The sequence below is a fragment of the Triticum urartu genome, chromosome 4A, assembly GCF_056163025.1.
Source record: "Triticum urartu cultivar PI428250 chromosome 4A, HENAU_Tu73, whole genome shotgun sequence".
Taxonomy (NCBI): Eukaryota; Viridiplantae; Streptophyta; class Magnoliopsida; order Poales; family Poaceae; genus Triticum; species Triticum urartu.
Window position 1 is genome coordinate 381093144 of NC_141876.1, and position 6230 is coordinate 381099373.

Below are 6230 nucleotides of genomic sequence, written 5' to 3' on the forward strand. Positions count from 1 at the left end.
TGCTGCTACCCAGTACGACTACGGAGTTGATGACCCCTCTCTCTTGCCAGAGCAACCAGGCAAGCAAACCTCCCTTGAGCATTCCGATATCACCCATTTCTTTCCCTCTCATGCTTGCATTAGAACTGCTGCTGCTTTCTGTATGATCCTACTCTGATGCATAGCATGTTGTTGTTACCTGCTTTCATACCTTACCTGCTTATCCTAAACTGCTTAGTATAGGTTGGTTAGAGATCCATCAGTGACCCCCACCTTGTCCATGTTGCCCCGCTTTATGTTCGATGACGCGATCAACGTGATCGACGTCCAGGCCCCGACACCGCACATCACCCCCCGCCTAGTTGTACGACTCTACAGAGTTACTATCAAGTGCCGAGGGTGAACCTCATACATCACTCCTGATGAGATCTTTGTAATGTAGCTATACGGTCGAGGTCATCGAGGGTGATTTCCTCCTTAACCACTTCCGTTACGGCTCTATTGTGCAACCCCTCAAGTGTGAACCTCGAGGGTGGATCCTCTTACGTTCACCTTGATGATAACATCGAGTGGAATTCTCTGGGGGTGATTCCTCGGGTTTTCCCCTTGGTGTTAGACGCACAGTTACTATGGTTACTATGACCTTACACTGAGCCATGTTACTAAAGACGGGTCGACCCTGAGGGGTACCCGCGCGAGCTTAATAGCGAGTGATGTGGAGTCGGGTTGACCTGGAAGGTGCCCGCGAGATACTTACGAGGCGTGGCCAGGCATTCTTAGCCCTTGCTGCTAGTACTCGAGACGGGGCAACGAGGTCACATCGATTGTGAGTCTCCGCTCGTCACCGCGCGTTCCTAATCCACTACGATTTGGATATTTGATCCGAGGGACCTCTGGCCTGATAGCACTAACCATCACGTGGGCTTAGTATGGGCGTTCTGCGTCGTATACATCAGCCGAAGCTTAATAGACGTCAGTGACTGAGCGGCGCGCGCCGGGTTGGACTAGAAAGCACCTACCTTGTTGAAGGAGGTAGCTAGGTCTGCTCACCGGCCGCGTACGCAACATGCAGGAGTTCCCGGCCAGATGGCCCATGACCCCTGGGGGCATAGGTTTAGTCCGGTGTGCTGGCCTCTCTATTAAGCCTAGGTCGGGTTGCGGTGTATTGTTTGGCCGAGGCCGGGCATGACCCAGGAAAGTGTGTCCGGCCGGAGTTAATCAAGCGTGGTGGGTAAGTTGGTGCACCCCTGCAGGGAAGAAAACATCTATCGATAGCCTGTCCTACGGTAACGGATACTTGGAGTTGTATCCTGATCGATACAACTAGAACTGGATACTTGAGATGAGACATGGAGATGAGACTTGGATATGAGATGATAACTGGATAGTATGGCTCTGGGATTGCTTTCTCGCAGGGAGTTGAGGAAGGATCTCTGGCCGAGGTTGATAACAGTACTGCTACTTTACTTTATGCTACTCTACTGCCTCTTGTTGCTGCAAGATGGTGGTTTCCAGAAGATGCTAGTCTTCGATAGGCTAGACTTTCCCCCTTCTCTTCTGGCATTCTGCAGTTTAGTCCACATATACAACCCTTTCCCTTTGATACAGATGCATACTTAGTTTAGATCTGATGTAAGTCTTGCGAGTACTTTGGATGAGTACTCACGGTTGCTTTGCTACTTCTTTTCCCCCATACCCGATTGTTGCGACCAGATGACGGATCCCAAGAGCCAGACGATGCCACGGATGACTACTGCTACCCCGAGGGTGCCTACTACTACATGACGACCGCCGACGACTTGGAGTAGTTAGGAGGCTCCCAGGCAGGAGGCCTTGCCTTTTCGATCAATGTTGCTTTTGTGCTAGCCTTCTCAAGGCAAAGCTTGTTTAACTTATGTCTGTACTCAGATATTGTTGCTTCCGCTGACTCTTGTGTATTCGAGCTTATGTATTCGAGCCCTCGAGGCCCCTACCTTGTAATATAAAGCTTGTATTATTTTAATTTGTGTCTAGAGTTGTGTTGTGATATCTTCCCGTGAGTCCTTGATCTTGATCGTACACATTTGCGTGTATGATTAGTGTACGGTCAAATCGAGCGCGTCACAGGTTGGTATCAGAGCCGACTGCCTGTAGGATCCCCCTTTCCAACTCCTTGGCCGAAGTTGAGTCTAGTCACTAAAAAACTTTTACTAACATTGGTTGTGTGTCTTACGGGCCCACGTCGCCATATGGGTGGTATTAGGATCTTTTACTCCTCGTCTATACTCTGGGACCCTAATCTCTCTTCTATTCGGGTTAAATGGTTTTACTAACTCGAACATTAGGATCTCGTGATCACATCCGCCCGAAGAGCCCCTTATTTCAGATGATCGCCTGCTGCATCAGAAGATTCCAAAGATACTCGACGATTTTCTCTCGAGACTTTGTGCCTGTTGCCTTTGCAATTCCCTACCACCGAAATATCCTTATGGATAACTAAATACACTTGTTGTTCATACAATCATTCCCAGCTGCTCTTGTTATTACAAGATACATCGAATTATTCTCCGACTTTTTAAGAATCCTTTGAGCTTACTGCCTTGCAGTTCCTTGTCATCTGAATACCCCTACGAATAATTCCTCTCTATTACCGAAGATTCTTCATCCCCAGTTGTTTGAGTGTTTCACAAAAATCTTCGAAATCCTATTCGTTCTTGTGAAGATCCTCAACAGCCTATTGTTCTTGAATTTCTTGCTTGCTTGCATTATGGTTAATACCATAAGTCTAGTAATCTTATTGTCATCCGTTTTCATTATCATTTTGAGTCCGTAGATACAATATGTTGCGAATGCTCGCAATCCTCAATCAGATCCTAGAATTCATCCTTCCAGCTCAGACGTCATTTTAACATGTGCTGGATCTCGACCAATCAAATCACCATCGATTGTACCCCTATGGCTATTCTACCTATCCATCCCTAATCAGAGCATTGCTTCTGATCCCTTGTCTTGGAATTCATAATTCCTTTGCAATTGAGCCTTGAGTTAGTCAGTTGTTTCTATAATTTGATCTCCTTGCATTCTCTCTTCCTCTGGTTGAATACTGATGCTCACATCAAATCCCTTGTGGACCACAAGACCCCCCCCCCATTTTTCGGATTTTATCCGACAACGCCCTTCATATTCAATAAGCTTGTGAGCCTTTCCTCGGATACGTAATGCTTTTGGTAAATTGTATCCTCCACTTTCACAAGAATGCTCTACTACCGAGCTTGAGTTATTATTCTTGAAATTTATGATATATGTTCCTAAGATGCCCCGATGGGTTGAACCTATGCCTTCCCTAATCTGTGAGAACTCGAAAGTTATGCGGATTATACTCTACTGGTTTTCGTCAGATAAAATTTCAATACTACAGCTTCACCAAGAGCGAGAAGTAAAATGAAAGGTTATGCATTGTAGAAGTGGGAGTCAACCCTGAACCTTGTGTTCATGCCCACGGACACGGTGTGGAACTTATCATGAAAGCTTCTTGCAAGGATATTTAATCATTTGGGTAATTCTTCCGGTATCGTAAATTGGATCCCTTGCAGTTATGGTCCCGACCATATTTCCTCCTTGATCCCATTTACTGGGTAAGTTAAAATTACTTATCCTCTGCAAAAAAAAATTCCCCTGTCCAACCTCTACTCCGATTTACCTTCTGGCATTACACCTAGTACTTGATACTGGGAAGCTTTATACCCCATCACATCATTCCTAGCCTAATCGGCTATATGTTTGTCATGTCAACTTTTTAACTATGCTACCTGGTCCTTATGCCCAGAGCAACTTCCAGCGATGAGCTAAGCTTACGTTGATCTTCCTCATCTTATCATTTCACCTCGAACAACAATCTTGACTTTGAGCTTGTGTCGAATCCGTGGTTCTCATAGCCCTTCACTTCTTCCTTCCTTCTCTGCTCGGTGACATCTTCATGAAATCTCTCGACAAATGTGTCGTGATCATCATCAACATTCTGAGCTTTTCCAGGATATCAATCGAATTCATGGTGAGAAATACAATCCCCCCCTCGATGATTTATGTTATCATCATAACATTCTTGCCTTCCCCAACACAAACTTGTTCATATAATTTCGGAAATACATCCTTTTGGCATGTCGATGGATTGTGGCTGAGCCCGTCGGCCACACCCTCATCTTTTCCCTGCTAAAATTGTATGACTTATTTTCTAAGTTGTTTCCGATGGATCCTTGGTGTATCCAAAGTCCGACCTTTCTTGAAGACCATGTCAATGATATCTCGCAGCTTGTCTGTGGTACTCCGATTTTCAATGATCCCAATGCTAAATGTTTCCTGCTCAATTACCCAAACACCACTTTATGGGTAATGTCATGAAATTCCTCTCCCCTTACCTAAGTGGTTTTCTACCTTCTATCCGGTATTGGATATCATACTCTGCTTGTTCTTGGGAAGGATATACCCCTGAAATATGTGTTTAAGCACATTTCCCTTTCCATTGTTCTGTTTAATATGATAATCATATTTTCCTTTCCATTGTTCTGTTCAACCTTCTTGAGGTTTATATGATCTAAGAAGTAATACGTCACTGCTTTTATAAACACCTCGATGTACTACTTGGTCAGAATACGCCTGTTACTATTGATGGTGGCATTCCGGTAGCCACCGATGGACGAGAACTTTGCCTATTGGTCCGCCTCGTTCAACGAGCAGGAAAATGGTTCTCTTCGTCCCTCGCCCTTGGTACCAACGTTGTTGCCGACATAACTGACAGGCTACCCTCTGACATGCCTTGCTATCATAATCGTGCAAGATGTCAGCACTCTTCCTACTTTTAACCCACATGGTGAGCCCATAACCCACAGTTCCATAGGATCGAAACCTGACTCTCCTGTACCCCCTGTTTCTAAGGTTATTCCTCATGCTTGGCTTCGTATCATGTCACGAACCACCTTCCGAGTGATGATCTATTCCTGATGCTCTGAACTGCTTTCTCACACTCGTTTCAGGCACCGAACGATTGTCTATCCGCTTGAAACTTCTTATGGTACCTTCTTGCTCTCAATGACTTTCTTGAATTTCAACTCGAGAGATGCCTCTATGCCACGTTCACTGGGATAGCCCCCACGTACCTATCTTATGTTCAGCTCTGTCCTTTCCGAGTCTTTCCCCCTTACTCTACCTCCTAAAATCTCAGGACGAGATTTCTTGCAGTGGAGGAGAATTGTGACACCCGGGTAATTAAGCTACAGTAACCTCTGCTAATGATGCCACGTCACCTCGATTTCTGTTGCTAATCTCGTGTTAGTTCAAAAACCGATTCAAATTCAAATTTAGAAATATGGCAAACAACAAAAGTTTTCAAAAGGTCAAAACTAAAATGTTCTTATTCTGACAAATAATTCACAAGATATATTGGTGGAGAAAACAAGTTTTTATAAAATGTTTAAATGCACTAAACTAATTAAATTAGTAGCTATAACCAAAAATCAAATGCTTTTTGTAATATATAAAATATTAAACTAATTTATTTGGGAGCCCAAGTTATTGTGGCATTAGCATAAGTAGTAACACTATTTTAGGAACAAATTATATATTTTATAAAACTTTAGTAAATATAAAATAAAATAAAACAGTAAAGAGAAAATGGATAAAAGAATAACAAACCAAAGAAAAAAAGAAGAAGACAAAAGCCCCCCTCCCATGGGCCTCGGCCCACCAGGGCACCGCCTAGGCCGGCCCACCCGCCTACAACTAACCCCCCCCCCCACGAACCAAACGCTAACCGCATCCCCCCCCCCCGCACTCCCCCCCCCCACGTCCTGGATCAGGGCGGCGCCCCTGCACTCGCTGCGCCCCGACCCCGATGACCGCGCCCCGTCCACTGCCGCTCGAGAGCCACCTCGACTCGCCGGACCGCTTCGCCATCGCCGGAGCACTTCCCCGCCAGACTGCATCCCCTGGATCACGTCGTCTCCGCCCTCCTCCTCGCCCCCCATTGCCCCTGACCCTACGACCCCGGTGAGGCCACGGCCTCCACTCCCTCCTCTCTGTCCCCCTCGCGCGCCCTGCAGCCACCGTGACCACACCCCGTTCGCCCCTGATCGACCCAGCACACGCCCACGCGCTCCCGTGCGACCCCGCGCGCGCGACCCGCGCCATCCAGCCAAGAGCCGGTCGTGTCCCGCGCCACCGTACACGCTCGCGCCGGCCACGCCCCGCGCCGCCCCCTGCTCGCGCGCGTGGTCACT